The sequence below is a fragment of the Anomaloglossus baeobatrachus genome, chromosome 7 (genome assembly GCF_048569485.1).
Source record: "Anomaloglossus baeobatrachus isolate aAnoBae1 chromosome 7, aAnoBae1.hap1, whole genome shotgun sequence".
NCBI classification, from domain to species: domain Eukaryota; kingdom Metazoa; phylum Chordata; class Amphibia; order Anura; family Aromobatidae; genus Anomaloglossus; species Anomaloglossus baeobatrachus.
Genome location: NC_134359.1, coordinates 42896138 through 42914834, shown reverse-complemented (window position 1 = coordinate 42914834; position 18697 = coordinate 42896138). Strand labels below are relative to the sequence as shown.

Sequence of the window (18697 nt, the reverse complement as noted above, 5' to 3'; positions counted from 1 at the left end):
CAGGTACCCCAGGGAGAGCCAGCTATCACCGGAGGGGGGGGGGGGGGGGGGGGGGTAAAACAACGTGCTCTCGGACATAGTGTGACTGAAACCACACAAATCCACTCTGTCCCTGCCGGAAATTCTCTGTTTTTGGCTAGATGAATGAGTGTTCATGCCAATAATTGACTTCCATAATGCTTGTTGCTTGCGCCAAGCTCGTCCTAGCGTCTAACCAGCTCAAATCGAGTAGCGAGCATTCAAGCAAGTCTTAAAGGGAAACAGTCACCAGATTTGGTGACTATAAGCTGCGGCCACCACCATTGGGCTCTTATATACAGTATTCTAACATGCTGTATATAAGAATCCAGGCCGCTGTGTAGAACGTAAAAATGACTTTATAATATTCCCCTAAACGGTCGGTTCAGTGCAGAATGGTCAGATGGGTGTCTCTGTTCTCCGGGTGCGGCGCCTCGTCTTTCGGCCATCTTCGTCATCCTTCTTCTGAAGTCTGGGTGCATGATGCGTTCTACGTCATCCACACTCGCCGGCATTGAGGTCCCTCACAGGTGCACTACAATACTTTGATCTGCCCTGCGCAGGACCTCAATGCCAGCTAGTGTGGATGACGTAGGACCCGTCATGCACCCAGACTTCAGAAGAAGGAGGACAAAGATGGCTGAAAAAGATGGCGCCGCACATGGAGAACGGAGACACCCTTCCGACCAGTCTGCACCGTACCAACCGTTTAGGTGACTATTATAAAGTCATCTTTACGTTCTACACAGCGGCCTGGGCTCTTATATATAGTATGTTAGAATGACGTATATAAGAGCCCAGTGGTGGTGGCCACAGCTTATAGGCCCCAAATCTGGTGACAGGTTCCCTTTATCCCTTGAAATAGGAGCGTGTTCTACGCTAGTCTTCCAAATGGAAACTTGATATTCTTCAATGAATGTCAATAAACAGACCGGTCGGGGCACAGAGCATCCGATAGGAAGGCATAAAGGACTGATCGGATTATTACCAACCCAGTCTTCGAAGAGAGTGATCATGACGCAACCTCCGTATTCCATGTAACATGTTTTGGACACAAGACAACTAATTTATGTGGACATTGATATCAGTAGATTTCAGTTTACTGTCTGGAAGATTATTACTGAATTTTGAGGTTAGCAAAGTACTGACCCGATGCAATATAAGGAGAGACCGGCCTTATGAGTTAATTAAATACACGCTAATGACATATTATAACAAAACCGTCCTCCTTATTAAAAGTTATTAGGTAGTTAGTCAAATTATATCTTCAAAGGAATTCAAAGCATGGAAACTCGGGATTAAATTATGCATTTGAACCTTAGGCCAGCTTTTACTGTTGAGACAGTTTTGCTACTAAGAGAGGAATCGTGTGTCATTGAAATTAAATGCTTTTCCAGGGCTGGAAGGTTCCAGTTTTAATGAAATTACTGAGTGTGGTGTACTGAAATGATTAAAATCTGTATTCCGGGAATGTGGCAGTGAAAAAAAAAATCAATAAATGCAAGCCCAGATGCTGTTAAGATGTGAGCACTTTCATGGATATAAGTGAAAAAAAAAATAATAATAAAAAAAATACATATATTAATTCCAAATTCACGTCATTCTTTAAATAACACGTCTCCCGCTGAACACTACTAGAATTTGAGATTCCATTTTGTTTTGACTAGGAAATGAGAATCTTTCTTTTCAAACAACCCCATTAAAACAGGATTTGTTTTTTTTTTTTTTTGTGCCCTTCCCCCGCTTTCTGCATTGCAATCATTGTGCTTACACTTATTATGTTACAAAATGACCGAGGTAAGGCTGACATTCTCATTGCATGCAAAAGACGTACTCTGCGAGGCAGATTTTTTTTTTTTCTAATGAAGGAGCTTTGTACAATCTCCCCATGTGCTAATACTAATGAAGATCCTCCAGCACAATTAAAATCACAGTCAAAGCCAAACAGAAAACAACGTGAGATTTTTATTATTATTTTTTCTTTATCTTTTCATTTTATATATATATATATATATATATATATACACACATATATATAAATGTTAAAAATAAATTTTATATATACGGTGTATATATATATATATATATACATATATATATACACATACACACACACACACACACACACATACACATATATATATACAAAATAAGCGTAAAAAATAAATGTTTTTATGTATATATATATATTACATTTTTTATTTTATTTTTATATATATATATTACATATTATATTTTTTATTTCTTTTTTTGAGCAGTAATATGTATATAATATATATATATATATATATATATAAAACATCTTTTTTACATTTTATATATATATATATATATATATATATATATATATATGCATATATATATATATATATATATATATACACAGCAGTATATATATATATATATATATTTATATATATATAAAATATATATATATATTTATATATATAAAAAAAATAAATATGTAAAAAGTTTTTTTTATATATATATATATGCATATATATATATATATATATATATATATATATATAAAAATATATATATATATATATATATATATATATATACAGTATATATATATATATATATATATATATATATACCGTATATATTGCTGCTCAAAAAAAGTAAAGGGAACACTTAACCAACACAATGGTATTTTAGTGTTCCCTTAATTATTTTAAGCAGTATATATTATATAACCTTAAGGCCTAAGATGACACAAGTGTGAATTTAAAAACTAAAATTCCGAACCACAAGTGATAAGTTTGGAGGGGTGAACCGGGAGGCGCAGCCATGTGTGGGTGACCTTAATTCACTAAATTGCACAAGAGATAGATTGGGAAGAGTCAGTTACTGAGACAGAGGAATGGAGGAGGGATAATTTGCTGTTTTGGTAGAAACTAAAATGTTATTACTGTATTTATAGCCAGTCTGGCAGGTCCACAGCATTAATACACACAATAGGACAGAATGTGATCAACTTTAAAAGCATTACTCAAGGCAGCCACCGCTTTTTTTTGCTGATCTGTGGATTTTTTCTCTCTCTCTCTCAGTACGACCTTTCATTTTATTCTCTTCATTGCTTTCTCTTCTCTACAGTATCACTTACACATTGCAGTCGTAAAAACAGTCAAGCAGAGTGCAATCTTTATTTATGATCAAGGACATTTTGGCAAAACAAGGCACCCCAATTATATCATCCTTTCCCATGAAGTGTATTGTTGTTTTTTTTGTTAAAGGGATCTGAAAGTTTGAAAACATTTAAAGTTTTAGACTGTCTACTTTACATCATTGCTGAAGTTGTTTTTTCCTTTGATGCACATGTAGTGTGGTCATTTTAATATATTGAGTTCAAAAGGGATAACTACAGTGAGACATATACGTTGTCCCAATCATATCACGAACATTTTCTCGATCGTTCCCGAAAGAACCAGTTATACCAAAGAGAACATGTTCTCGATCATTCCAAAAAGATGTTCTCGATCTTACCAGAAAGAACATGCCCTCGATCATTCCAAAAAGATTTTCTCGATCATACAAGAAAAAACATGTTCTCCATCATGCCAACAAAATGTTCTTGATCTCACAAGAAAGAACATGTTCTCGATCATACAAGAAAAAACGTTCTCGATCATGCATAAAATATGTTTTTGATCATTCAAAATAGATATTCTCAATCATACAAGAGAGAACATGTTCTCCATCATTCCAAAAAGATGATCTTGATCATTTAAAAAACTTGTTCTCGATCATACAAGAAAAAACATGTTCTCGATCATACAAGAATGAACATGTTCTTGATTATTCCAAAAAGAAGATATTCTCTATCAGTTCAAAAAGATGTTCTTGATCATACAAGAAAGAATATGTTCTCCATCTTCTCCATCCATGTTCTCGATCATACAAGAAAAAACATGTTCTTGATCATACAATTAAGAACATGTTCTCCAGCATTTCAAAAAGATGTTTTGTATCATATAAGAAATAACATGTTCTCGATCATTCCAAAAAGATTTTCTCAATCATTTCAAAAAGATGTTATCAATCATGCAAGAAAGAACATGTTTCCCCATCATCTCCATCCATGTTCTCGATCATACAAGAAAAACATGTTCTCGATCATACAAGAATGAACATGTTCTTGATCATTCCAAAAAGAAGATATTCTCTATCAGTTCAAAAAGATGTTCTTGATCATGCAAGAAAGAATATGTTCTCCGTCCTCTCCGTATATGTTCTCCATCATACAAGAAAAAATATGTTCTTGATCATACAATTAAGAACATGTTCTCCAGCATTTCAAAAAGATGTTTTGTATCATATAAGAAAGACATGTTCTCGATCATTCCAAAAAGATTTTCTCAATCATTTCAAAAAGATATTATCAATCATGCAAGAAAGAACATGTTTCCCCATCATCTCCATCCATGTTCTCGTTCATACAAGAAAGAACATGTTCTTGATCATACAATAAAGAAGATGGTCTCCAGAATATCAAAAAGATGTTCTCTATCATATAAGAAAGAACATGTTCTCGATCATTCTGAAAGTGACATGTTCTCGATCATACAAGAAAGAACATGTTTTCGATCATTCCAAAAATATATATAGTTTTTTGTTTATACAAGACAAAACATGTTTTTGATCATATGTTACTGTTTGGCTGAAAGAATCAGAAAGAACACATTCTCAATCATTACAGGAAGAAAAAATTTTTGCGATAATTCCAACAACAATACTTTCTCGATCATACAAGAAAGACCACGTTCTCGATCATTTCCAAAAGATTTTCTCAATCATACAAAAAAGGACATGTTCTTGTTCATATGTTCCTCTTTTGCTGATTTTATGCCATGTTTCTGATGTATATTTTATACTTTTCCCTGTACAGAGATGAGAACTTAAACTTTATTAGAAAAAAAAAAAAAATAATCCTAAAGGGTGCCCTGTTGAGATATATTGGAATTGCACATATTGAGATATCTCAGTTTAGTGGCATAAGTTTACGCTCATAGGTCCCAATGCAAAATATCTAACAGCGCCCCCAACTATCACAGGTCTTTAATAGTATTGTCCTTCTCATATGGATCTAAGGAACCTTTTGGGCCCCTAAGACTCAAATGTCCAGGTGCGCCTCCAAGGCTTGCACCCACTATAGTTATGCCCCTGTCTTAAAATATATAACTGAATATTCTAATGTATCAATTAGAACCTGTAGTAATTAATGGAGCTGGTGGAGATGTGGGAGGCCAAAATTTGAGAGTTTCATGTAAAGCAATGTGGCGTCTCTTGTTTTTTTTGCATAACTTAATATACAAGTAGAATACAGTTTTCTTTGTGGGGGGTCAATGGCAAAATTATTTGACGAAATCGCATAATGTGGTATGTGCCACACATCCAAGCCGCCTCCAACTCAAAAATATTTGTATATTCCTTTCCCAAGAAGCCGAAAAAACCCTAGTGCATACCCTCATTATCTCCCGTCTGGACAATTGCAACCTCCTGCTCTGTGTCCTCCCTTCTAACAGTCTTGCACCCCTACAATCTATTCTAAACTATGCTGGCCGACTAATCCACCTGTCCCCCACTACTCCACGACTTCTCCTCTCTGCGAATCCCTTCACTGGCTTCCCATTGCCCAACGACTTCAGTCCAAAACCCTAACCATGACCTTCAAAGCCATCCACAACCTGTCTCCTCCCTGCATCTGTGACCTAGTCTCCCAGCACTTATCTGCACGTAACCCTTGATCCTCACAAAATCTCCTTTTCTGCTCCCCTCGAATCTCTTCTTCCCACATTCACATTCAAGATTTCTCCCGCGCCTCCCCCATACTTTGGAACGCTCTGCCCCAACATATCAGACTCTTGCATAGCTTGAAAAGCTTCAAAAAGAAACTGAAGACCCATCTCTTTCAACAAGCCTACAACTTACCGTAACCCTCAGCCCACTATAGCGCCGCATGACCACCTCCACGCTCACCTACTGTATCCTCACCCTTCCCTTGTAGACTGTGAGCCCTCGAGGGAAGGGTCCTCTCTCCTGCTCTACCAGTCTGTGGCTTGATTTTGTTAGGACCACCTCTACCCTCACCTACTGTATCCTCACCCATCCCCTGTTGACTGTGAGACCTCCTGGGCAGGGTCCTCTTTCTCCTGTACTTCGGTAGTCTGTGCCTTGTTTTGTTTATGACCACCTCCACCCTCACCTACTGTATCCTCACCCATCCCCTGTAGACTGTGAGTCCTCGCGGACAGGGTCCTCTCTCCTCCTCTAGACTGTGAGCCCTTGTGGGCAGGATCCTCTCTCCTCCTGTAGACGTGAGCCCTCACGGGGAGGGTCCTCTCTCCTCCTGTAGACTGTGAGTCCTTGCGGGCAGGGTCCTCTCTCCTGCTGTAGACTGTGAGGGCAGGGTCCTCTCTCCTCCTGTAGACTGTGAGCCCTCGCGGGCAGGGGCCGCTCTCCTCCAGTAGACTGTGATCCCTCGCTGGCAGGGACCTCTCTCGTCCTGTACCAGGCTGTGACTTGTATTGTTTATGATTATTTTACTTGTCCCTATTATGTATACCCCTTTTCACATGTACAGCACCATGGAATAAATGGCGCTATATTAATAAATAATAATAATGTGCCTAGCCTTATATGTGTATGTGCGAAACCTTACACTACGGTTGTTTAATATGTAAAATGTTTGCTCAAGTTGATAATTGAGAATTAAAGATAAAGAAATAGAATTATTATTCGAAAAATATAAAATTGTTTAGACACAGACAAACATAATAAAAGCAAGAAACAACAATATAAATAATAATGATAAAAAGCAAATAAATATATTAATGCAAATTTCATAATTCATTTAGATTTTATTTTAGAGAAAATGATCGGCTAAGCCTTTGAGTTACAAATATCGAAAAAGACAATTAGTAAATAATAAAATTAGAGAGTTCCATTTCTTTATACAAAAGTAATCGGAGTATATCTTTAGATGATAGATGGGTATGTCGTGTTTTCAGGACGGAATGGCAAAGGATATTAAATCGATAAACTTGGGGGTGAAAAAAAACAAGCAAATAAACATTTTTTTCCTCCTTTGCGGGCTCGCTGGTTAACAGCAAGTTTCATTGTTAGAGGCTTGTTGGCTGACGTCACTTTTGGTTCATGAAGCTTTGCCTTGAAGTGAAGCTGAATAAAAACCTTGAGAAGAATCTCCTTCAATCTGCTGCAAGGAACTAAACAGACACACACACATAGAGGGAGCACAATTACACCCTCTTCCTTTATGTCCTTTCCCACAGCTCCTGGAGAGAGACACACAGCACACAAAAAGAGACTGGCAAGGAAAAGCAGAGATAACCTTCTATCACCTCTCTCCCTAAAATATTCACCCCCCTGAATCCCTGGCAAGGAAGAGACCCTGGGCATAAGGTGAGTGCACACTTAAGCTGCAGGCGGGCAAAGGCAAATTACAGGGGTTACTTCTAAGGGTCCCAAGTAGCAGGGGAAGGATTGTTTGGATACATGGGGGGTTCCCTGTGTTGTTACACAGTTCTCTATGGGATCAGTAGGGGTGCTGTAGTCTACAGAGGGGGAGGCACATGAGAAGGTGAACGCATGCCCTCCCTGTGCCCCTCTCCTATCTCTCTTCTCTGTTTGTTTTTCTGCATTTCTTCCCAAAGGCTTCTGCTAGAGCTAAATGGGACCTTGCCTTCAGTATTCCCATATTTAACCCTACAGCTCCTTTTCCGCCCCTCCCTAAGGTGCAAGGCACCCAAGCTCCCAAAACATATCCACTTATGATTAACCCTTGTCTTGTCTTCTACCCGGTGTTCCACCTTCTTCGAGTATTTGTAACCAATATCCTTCCTTCTTCTGTAGGGTAAAAAAAAATCCTTAGTCTTAAGATTTATTTCCGTCATAAATAAATTAAGATTATTTTTTTTTTTTTGTCCATTTTTTTTCCCCCTTCGTAGTTCCTCTGGAATTGCAGATATCAAGGGAACATTTGTTGTCGAGAGAATCAGTCCAGTGTTTAAGTGTAATTCAGTTTGCACAAATCCCATATGTCTTGCAACTCAATGCCAGGAACATCTGCCAGTAACCGTAAACTGGTGGTAATGCTGTCGATTGGCTTATCCAGCCCCCCCAAATGTCCCATTCATTCCCATCTATTTAAAGCCTATGCGTCTTAGGGTTAAAGGGGTGTTGACTACAAGCGTAATAACCCCACCTTCTATTTTGCATAGTGGTTAGTACCTCAGGGGTTAAGTGAGGTAAGCCTACCTATAAAGTGATTTTTATGCCAAAATCGCCGCAACAACACCATACAAATTCCAGGCTTGATGCCAGGAGGGTAATGTGGATTGATAGGAAGGATCAGGGGGGTGAAGAAGGGTGCTGTATATGGAGCATCTGATCACTGCTGTCTTCCTGCACTGCCCTCTTCATCTCTCCTACTCTTTTGTGTTCCTTCCTTGAACAGAATAGCAGCTGCTGACTGGTTGAGTTGTTGAAATTTATCCCTTTGTGTATATAACAATATCCTCCATTTTCCTCCTTTTTTCCCCTGCCCTCTAAACAACAAGCGACTCGCCATCTTGTATAATTTTTATTTTGCAAGATTCTTTTAATTAATTAATTTATTTATTTTGGATAAGGAGGAGGAAGGGGAGGGGGGGTGACACTCGCACTTTTTGCAGATCAGAAGACAAGAAGAAACATCACCGGTCGGTCGTATTTATCCGACTAAAACTTTACGACGTGTATTATTTCAAGTTTGGCTTCTTATAGATATTTATTATTATTTTTATTTTATTTATTTTATTATTAATTTTTTTTTTTTTATAGAAATCAATTTGGGAAACAGATTTTTTTATTTTATTTTTTAAAATTCTCTTTCGCCACCCTCCCATCATTTTACAACAGGTGTACAAATACCGTGCCATATGTGGAATGAAATTGTCCCTTTTTCTTAAATGTGTTTTTCCAAACCTGTCACTTTTTATGGCTTTAAAATGCAATAAGATTTGCTAATTAGCTACATTTCATTATTTTATGCACATTCTTTGTATTTGCTTCTGTGATGCAGATGGCTGCTCATAACTTATTTCCCTTTTTTCCCTCCTTTTATTATTTTTATTTTTTTTTATGCCTCTGACCTTGAATGGTTCAATGTATAATGCATGGCTGCAATTATTTCATGTCTGGCGAATGACTCTTACATTCGAGGTTTAGTTTTATGCCATGTGTAGTGGGTGGAATTTATGCATTGATTTGTAATAATTACTTTTATTCTCTTGTTTTTTTAATTATTTTTTTTGTTTGCTCATTTAATTATCTATTTTGTATTAGACCTCAGCAGTGCAAGGGTGAAATTGATTTGTAAAGATTACGTTTATTTATTTCTCTTTTGTTTAATATTTTTTTTCATTTAATTATTCATTTTGTATTAGACTTTAGTGTTGCAAGGGTTAAATTGATTTGTAAATATTACTTCTATTTATAGCTCTATTTTCTATTTTTTTTTTTTGTTCATTTAATTATTTATTTTATATTAGACCTCACTGTTGCAAGGGTTAAATTGATTTGTAATGATTACTTTTTATTTATTTCCCTTTTTTTAATATATATATTTTTTTCCATTTAATTATTAATTTTGTAGTAGACATCAGTGTTGCAAGGGTTAAATTGATTTGTAAACATCACTTCTATTCTTTTTTTTTTATTATTTATTTTTTTGTCATTTAATTATCTTTTTTTTTTTTTCATTAGACCTCAGCAATGGAAGGGTTAAATGATTATCTATGTACCTAATCTCATCCCTAAATTGTGTCATCCTTTTTTTTTTTTAATTTTGAAAAAAAGTGGAGTTTGTTGGGGTTTTTTTTGCCCACTGATCGTCTTTAGTACTTTGCTTGCAATTTAAGGGTTAATCCATGGGTAGTTGTGAAATCAGAGTTTAAAGGCAGGGAGCTGTATGCAGGATTCCTTAGAAAAACACAACCTTACCTCCGGCTACACCAGGCTTGTCAGCCCATGTGGGAAGAGAAGACAATAAGACAATCAGCCTCAGTGTTCTCAAAATTGTTTCCTAAACAATACCTACTTTGTGTCTTATAAAAAGTTCCACCGGTCACATGAGCGCTCCTAATAAAACACTTTATGGCTCATCAGTAAGAAGAGCTGGAACCAGACAGTAGTGAAAAATGTAAAGTTTTTTTGTTTGTTTTGTTGTTAGAACATTCTAAATAGAATCAAAATAATATAATAATATATATATATATATATATATATATATATATATATATATATATATATATATATATATATATATATATATATATATATATATATATATATACACACATACATACGTATATACACATACATACGTATGCACACACATACATACATACATACATACGTATACACACACACACATACATACATATACATACACAGACACACACATATACACATATATATATATATATACACACACACACACGCTATCTAAATTGTATCAACATTAAAATAGACTTTTAATTAGCAGTATAAATGACAACAATCAGAAAAAAAATGCTAAATTAAAAATGTGTTAGTTACAAAAGAAAATCACAAGTATGAAGAATTGTTTTGAAATTGAATTGTAATACGTGCGTTTTTTTTATAATAATAATTTATTCATTTATATAGCGCTATTAATTCCATAGCACTTTACATACATTGGCAACACTGTACCCTTTGGGGCTCACAATCTAAGGTCCCTAACTGTATGTTTTTGGAGTGCGTTTCTATATTATAATTGAAACAAGAAACAAATTATTATTATAAAATATTTGTTTTTAAATAAAGATGTCTCTGCGTTCCCTGTGGGCTTCTAACTCTAAGGACCTGTACACACAGTGCGTTTTTTATACTTTTTTTTGCGAAATCTGCACTAAAATCTGCAGGTCTATGAGATTTCTGAAGTGCTGTGTGTATCTTGCTTTTTTTTTTTCATTGCAGATTTTGGTGCAGAAAAATAACTACATCATGACAATTGTTGGGGCATTTTTTCCTTAGGATTTTTTCGCCCTTCCAGCCATTGACTTCACTAAAAAAAAGCAAAAAAAAAAAGCAGTAGCAACGCCAAAGAAATTCAAGCTGTTCTTCACCCTCAGGGTACATCAGTGTCAGGATAAACTATCATATCATATCACATCACTCGATATTTGAATGAAATGAAATGCTATGGAGGAGACCCAGGAGGACCCCACTGCTGGCACAGAGACATGAAAAAACTAGACTGAAGTTAGCCAAAATGTAACCGCATGCGTTTTTTGGTGTGTTTTTCTGCCAGAAGGTGCAGATTTTAAGCAGAAGATTTCTGCACCAAATCTGCACTGTGTGCACATACCTGAGGCCAATCTCACACATCCGCTTATCACAGCCCAAGTATGGACCAGGATGTATAGACTGGCCACGGTCTCCGGACCCAAGCTCATATATACCTACAAGATTGTTGAGTTTGGGTCAGGAGACCAAAAGCCGGTCCATTCATGGTTATCCGTACTTGTGCACCTAAAGACTCATTGTTCTTGTACGTGTTCCATCAAATTTCCAGAAGTAGAGTGTCAATCCATTAAAGACTATGGAGCTGTTCGATAGATTGAAAGATCAGCGCTACCCATCAAGTGGCCATTGACCTCTTATATTTAAAGGGATCTTGTCACCAGGTTTTTCCCTTATGAGCTGCAGCCACCACCAGGAGTAAGCGGTTATACACAGCAATCTGTAATACTGTTTATAAGAGCCCAGGATAATCTGTAGAATGTAAAAAAACACCTTTATAATACTCACCTAGGGGGCGGTCCGGTCCGATTGGTGTCACTGCGCTCGGTCCAGCGTCTCCTCCATCTTGTGCAGTTGCCGTCCTTCTGCCCAGCCCCATGTGGATGACGCGTCCTACGTCGTTCACAAAGACATTCTGCGCATGTGCACTTTTATCTACCCGGCTGAGGGCATATGAAAGTATGGCAGTGCGCATGCGCGGGCGGTCTTTGACCTTTCCTCGTGTCTGTGTATTACGGTACTTTGCTCTGCCGTCAGCAGCGCAGATCAAAGTACGCATGCACAGGAGCACAATGGAGACCTCTGTGTGAATAACGCAGGAAGTGTTATGCACACGGGGTGAGCAGGAGGACGGTGATGGAAGGAAAAGAGGAAGTGCCGGAACCAGAGCGACACCCATCGGACCGGACCGTACCCTTAGGTAAGTATTATAAAGATGTTCTTTATGTTCTACAGAGATGCTTGGGTTCTTATATACAGTATTCTGGAATGCTGTATATAAGAGCCCACTGGTGTTGGCCACAGCTTATAGGGGAAAAATCTGGTGACAGGTCCCCTTTAAGCTTTTTCAAAACCATTTATGGTGGTGTGATGCTTCTGATTATCAGTCCATAGAATACTTAACTAAAGAAGATATATTGGTACTCACCAAATGGGTAAGAGCTGTTTTTATTCTTCCTTATTGAAATATTCTATGGGGCTATTTAAATGTCCAAATTCTTTGCAGACTAAGTGTCCGCAAAAAAAAGAAATAAAATAGAGACGTCTATTTTTTTTTTTGGATCATGAATCAAACTGGTCCATTCAAATGCCATCTGTGTGTCACCCTAGGGCTGTCTGGTTTTACTGTTGTCCATTTTCATATGAGAAAATCAAAGGCTATACTGATGGTAAAAACAGACACTAACCAAAAATTGGAGGAAAATTGGATTCATCACACTGATTGAAAAAATGTTGGTTTTATTTTTTACATACGAGAATATAAAACAAATGTTTGAGTGACACCTTACTATTCACCCATGTACTAAAATAGATCTTTAACTAGATTAGAACACCTAAGTATTACCAGTATGTTGACTATTGTGTGTCATTTGGGGTCTGGTACTTATACAGTCATGGCCAAAAGTGTTGGCATTCTTGAAATTGTTCCAGAGAATGAAGTATTTCTAGCTGAAAATTATTGCAACTACACATGTTTTGTCATACACATGTGTACCGTATTTCCTTTGTGTTTATTGGCACAACAAACAAAAAAAAGCGAGTGAAAAAGACAAATTGGACATAGTTTTAAATAAAACTCCAAAAATGGGCCAAACAAAATTGTTGGCACCAATCCTAAATTTATGAGTAAACAACTTTGTTTTAAGCATATGATGCTTGTTCAAACTTGCCTATGGCAACAAACAGGAGTGGGCAATATGAAAATCACACCTCAAACCAGATAGATGGGGAGAAGTTCACTCAATCTGCATTGTGTGTTTGTGTGTGCCACAATAAGCATGGAGAACAGAAAGAGGAGAAGAGAACTGTCTGAGGCCTTGAGAACCAAAATGGTTGAAAAATATAAACAATTTCAAGGTTACAAGTCCATCTCTAGAGATCTTGATGTTCCTATGTCCATGGTGCGCAACATAATCAAGAAGTTTACAACCTATGGCACTGTGGCTAATCTCCCTGGATGTGGAGAAAAAATTATGAAAGGTTGCAACGTAGGTTAGTTCGGATGGTGGATAAGCCCCAATCAAGTTCCATAGAAATTCTAGCTGTCATACCAGCTCAGGGTGCATCAGTGTCAGTGCAAACTATCAGTTCAAATTTGAATGAAATGAAACTGTATGGAGGAGACCCAGGAGAACCCCACTGCTGACACAGAGACATAAAAAAGCTAGAGTGCAGTTTGCCAAAATGTACGTGAGTAACCAAAATCCTTCTAGGAAAGTGTCTTGTGGACAGATGAGAACAAGATAGAGCTTTTTGGTAAAGCACATCCTTCTACTGTTTACAAAACACAATGAGGCCTACAAAGAAAAGAACACAATACCTACAGTCAAATATGCTGGAGGTTCAAAGATGTTTTGGGTTTGTTTTGCTGCCTCTGGCGCTGGGGGCCTTGACTGTGTACAAGACATCATGAAATTTGAAAATTATCAAAGGATTTTGGGTGGCAATGTAGTGCCAAGTGTTGGAAAGCTGGTTTGCATCCTAGGTCATGGGTCGTCTAGCAGGACAATCACCCCAAACATACTTCGAGAAGCCTCCAGAAATGGATGGAAACAAAGCACTGGCGTGTTTACAAGTGGCAGCCATGAGTCCAGATCTAAATCCTATTGACACCTGTGGAGAGATCTTAAAATTGCCCTTGGGAGAAGAAAAGGTGCTTTCAAATATGAGCAACCTGGAGCAGTTTGCAAAAGAGGCCAAAATTCCATATGAGAGGAGTAAAAAGCTTGTGGAAGGATATAGGAAGCGATGGATTGCAGTTATTTATTCTCAAGGGTGTGCAACCAAATATTACGTCTCGGTGCAAACAATTTTGCCCTGTCCATTTTTGGAGTTTGAAATTATGACCAATTTGCCTTTTTTCCCTGTGATTTTTTTTTTTTTTTTTTATTGTTGCAAAATACACTAAGACAATAAACTTGTAAAAAAAAAAGTGTAATTGTAATAATTTCTTGGAGAAATACTTCATTTCTTGGAACAATTTTAAGGGTGCCAACACTTTCGGCCATGACTGTATAGCTTATTGTCGGAGTGGTTAGCATTATAAATGCTGTCCTATATGACTCTAGGGTGAACCAAAAAATCTACCAGCAAAAAATAATTGTTCAAACTAAGCATAAGCGATCAGTTCACCCTTTTTGTGGCCAAACACTTCAGTTCACCTTGACACCTATTTGTTTTGCATCTATCACCACCCTCCTCTTCCTTCACTGACAGCTCAGGCTTTCCAGAAGCCAGAGAAGATAGTTGATAGCTGAAAAACTAGTTGGTGGCAAGGTGCACTGAACCATTCGGCCACATCTAGGATGTGCCAAGCACCTGTGCTCAGTTTGAACAGTCATATTGTGCTGACAGACTCCCTTTAATCTCTTCCTGTCTTCCTGACATTTTGCTGTAGGCTTATGCCATGGTCGGGAAGGGGTTCCCTGAAAATGACATAAATGTACGTCATGGCAGGCACAGGGGCTGTCCACACACGATCGCCATTGAGGGTTCGATGTAAGTTATAGCCGAGGTCTGGCTGTCACAGCCAGGGGTGGCATGGGGACCAATCGATAGCGATCGCAGCATTTAGGAGGCTGGGAGAGGGAGTTTGCTCCATCTTCCTTGCAATCAGGACCCACACAACGTGATTACAGGGGCCATGGCAACCTGAGGTTGTGATGTTGACTTCATGGTCAGCCAGCTTCAGCATGCCTGTTAGACCATACCAGGAGCATAGTCTAAAGCGGGCTTTACACGCTACAAGATTGCTACAGCGATCTCGTTGGGGTCACGGATTTTGTGACGCACATCCGGCCGCTGTAGCGATGTCGTTGCGTGTGACACCTATGAGCAATTTTGCATCGTCGCAAAAACGTGCAAAATCGCTCATCGGTGACATGGGGGTCCATTCTCAAATATTGTTACTGCAGCAGTAACGAGGTTGTTCCTCGTTCTTGCGGCAGCACACATCGCTCCGTGTGACACCGCAGGAACGAGGAAGCTCTCCTTACCTGCCTCCCGGCCACAATGCGGAAGGAAGGAGGTGGGCGGGATGTTCGTCCCGCTCATCTACACTTCTATTGGGCGGCTGTTCAGTGACGCTGCTGTGACATCGCTGTGACGCTGAACGAATCTCCCCCTTAGAAAGGAGGGGGTTCGCCGGTCACAGCGACGTCGCAGGGAAGGTAAGTAGTGTGACGGGTCCGGGCGATGTTGTGCGACACGGGCAGAGATTTGCCCGTGTCGCACAACCGATGGGGGCGGGTACGCACACTGGCGATATCGGTACTGATATCGCAGTGTGTAAAGCGGCCTTAAGAGGCTTCTGTTAGTGCAGCTCTGGCAGGTATAATGTATTGCAATAACTGTGTAGGGCAATACATTATACCACCAAAGCAATGAAAGTTAATGTCCCATATAGGCACTAAATAAAAAAAAAAGTTACAAAAAATTGCAAAAATATTTTTTAAAACATCAGAAAACAAAGAACAAATACAATTTTTCATTCTGCAACATTCACTGCATTTGATTCCATGGGTGTTTTCCAGAGACAAATTTCTCACTAAACTCGTAGAAGAATTCCCGGAGGGGTATGATTTCCAAAATGTAGTCACTTGAGGGGGTTTCTGCTATTCTGGCACGTAGGGGCTCTGCAACTGAACCCGCAAACTATTCTAGGGAAATCTGTGCTCCAAAAGTGCTTCACTTCCGAACCCTGCGGAGTAGTCAAACAGTACTGTACAGTCAAAGGTGCGGTGTTGCCACAATCAGGAGAAATTGTATCACACATGGGGTCTTTTGTTTACCTGCTGCCCTTGTGAAAATTGGAAGTCTGGGTATAAAACAACATTTTAGTGGTAGAAATGTATTTTTTTTTCACTGCTCAATAATATAACATTTTTTATGACACTCTAATGTAGTCAATTTGCTCACTTCACCCCCAGATGAATTCATTGAGGGATGCAGTGTGCAAAATAGGGTCACTTGTGGGGAATTTTTACTATTCTGTCACCTCAACGGTTTTGTCAATAAGATTTGCCACCTGCAAACAATTTCAGCAAATTCTGAAGTCCAATATGGCGCTCCTTCCTTCTGAACTTTGCACACGGCTTCAAAAGTAGTTTTTGCCCACATATGGGGTATTGGAGAACTCAGGAGACATTGTGTAACAAATTGTATAGTCTATTTTCTGCTATTACTGTTTTTGAAAATTAAAACTTTTTAGCCAAAGTAACAATCAGTAAGCTTCGTAAAAAGAGTTGCCTCCTGAAAAAGTAGTGAACAATTATAGAAAAATTTTCGTGTTGGCCAAAGTAATAAGCTAGATTACAAATATCAGTTTAATAGTTCATAAATTTCAGCGTCATCACACTGTGATTTATATGAATTCCTATAATTCTATAAACATAATAAAACGTAAGGTACTTGGCTAAAGTGAACCGGACAGGTGATAGTGGTGCCGCACCAGACAGCCAGGTATGTTTGACAGCATTTCAAAGAAAGACTGACTTAACAAGCTACCGGGGACCAAGCTGTGCTGGAGACTAGTTGGACAGGGATGTCCACGGTAGCTTCTCCCCACCCACTAACCTTTAATGACAGGTCTCTCCCTGAGTGCATGTATAAGAAGGAACCTGTCATTCCAGGGCAGCTGGTGGGAAGGAGCTGCAACAGCTTTTAAAGTATGCTTTTCATCTGATCAGGCAGCATTTTAACTTTTTTTTTTATTTATTTATTTTTTTTATCAAAATGTGGAAAAGCCATCCAACCATGACAAGGTGTATGTCACATAAGGTACAGGAAAGTACCAATCAAACAGTGAGAGGGAAAAGGGAAGATGGTGACCCCTGAGCAAACCTAACCCTGGTCCCTCACCACCTTAAGGTCCAGTCACACTAAGCAACTTACCAGCGATCCCAACAACGATAGGGATCGCTGGTAAGTTGCTAGGAGGTTGCTGGTGAGATGTCACACTGCGATGCTCCAGCGATCCCACCAGCAACCTGACCTGGCAGGGATCGCTGGAGCGTCGGTACACGAGTTGCTGGTGAGCTCACCAGCAACCAGTGACCAGCCCCCAGCTCCGCGTGGAAGATGCTGCGCTTGGTAACTAAGGTAAATATCGGGTAACCAACCCGATATTTACCTTGGTTACCAGCGCACGGAGCTACACGTGCAGAGAACAGGGAGCAGCGCACACTGAGCGCTGGCTCCCTGCTCTCCTAGTTACAGCACACATCGGGTTAATTAACCCGATGTGTCCTGCAGCTACATGTGCACAGAGCAGGGAGCACCGCACAATGCTTAGCGCTGGCTCCCTGCTCTCCTAGATACAGCACACATCGGGTTAATTAACCCGATGTGTCCTGCAGCTACATGTGCACAGAGCAGGAGCCGGCACTGACAGTGAGAGCGGCGGACGCTGGTAACGAAGGTAAATATCGGGTAACCAAGGACAGGGCTTCTTGGTTACTTGATGTTTACTGTGGTTACCAGTGTCCGCAGAAGCCGGCTCCTGCTGCCTGCACATTTAGTTGTTGCTGTCTCGCTGTCACACACAGCGATCTGTGCCTCACAGCGGGACAGCAACAACTAAAAAATGGCCGAGGACATTCAGCAACAACCAACGACCTCACAGCAGGGGCCGGGTTGTTGCTGGATGTCACACACAGCGACATCACTAGCAACGTCACAAAAGTTGTTCGTTAGCAGCGATGTTGCCAGCAATGTTGCTTAGTGTGACGGGGCCTTTAGATAGGTTCCGCACCTATGCGCTGAGCTGGATACCTGACCCTAGGTATCCCTAGTGCTGGACCCTAAATAGGAAACAGATGTGATGAGCTCTTCATCAACCCCACTAAACACCTGTAGAAGACACAAGGGGGACACACGGGGAGCATGCATGAACTACATATCTACAGATGAAACCGGTAGACGTTCAGCAGTGTATTCAGCAATGATACCACAGAGGAGTAGAAGTCAACTGCTTGCAACCAAGGTTTGAATGAACTGAAAAATATCACCAGCACCAGTCCAAGGAAGGGTATTTAAGCATCAAGAGAATACTGATGATCAGCAGCTGGTTGGAAGGCGAACTCCTGCTGGGTCCAAAAGAGGGAGAGATGAATCCAGCAGGAAAGCT

General features: G+C 39.3%; 1 protein-coding gene across 1 annotated transcript in view; it reads left to right on the top strand.

Moving 5' to 3' along the window:
* Nucleotides 1-7203: 7203 nt before the first annotated feature.
* BAZ2B (bromodomain adjacent to zinc finger domain 2B) overlaps nt 7204-18697 on the top strand; it is a 475838-nt gene continuing 464344 nt past the window's right edge. The window contains exon 1 of the mRNA XM_075319681.1: nt 7204-7446. The gene's annotated coding sequence lies outside the window, so the exon portion shown is untranslated. The remainder of the gene's footprint in view (nt 7447-18697) is intronic.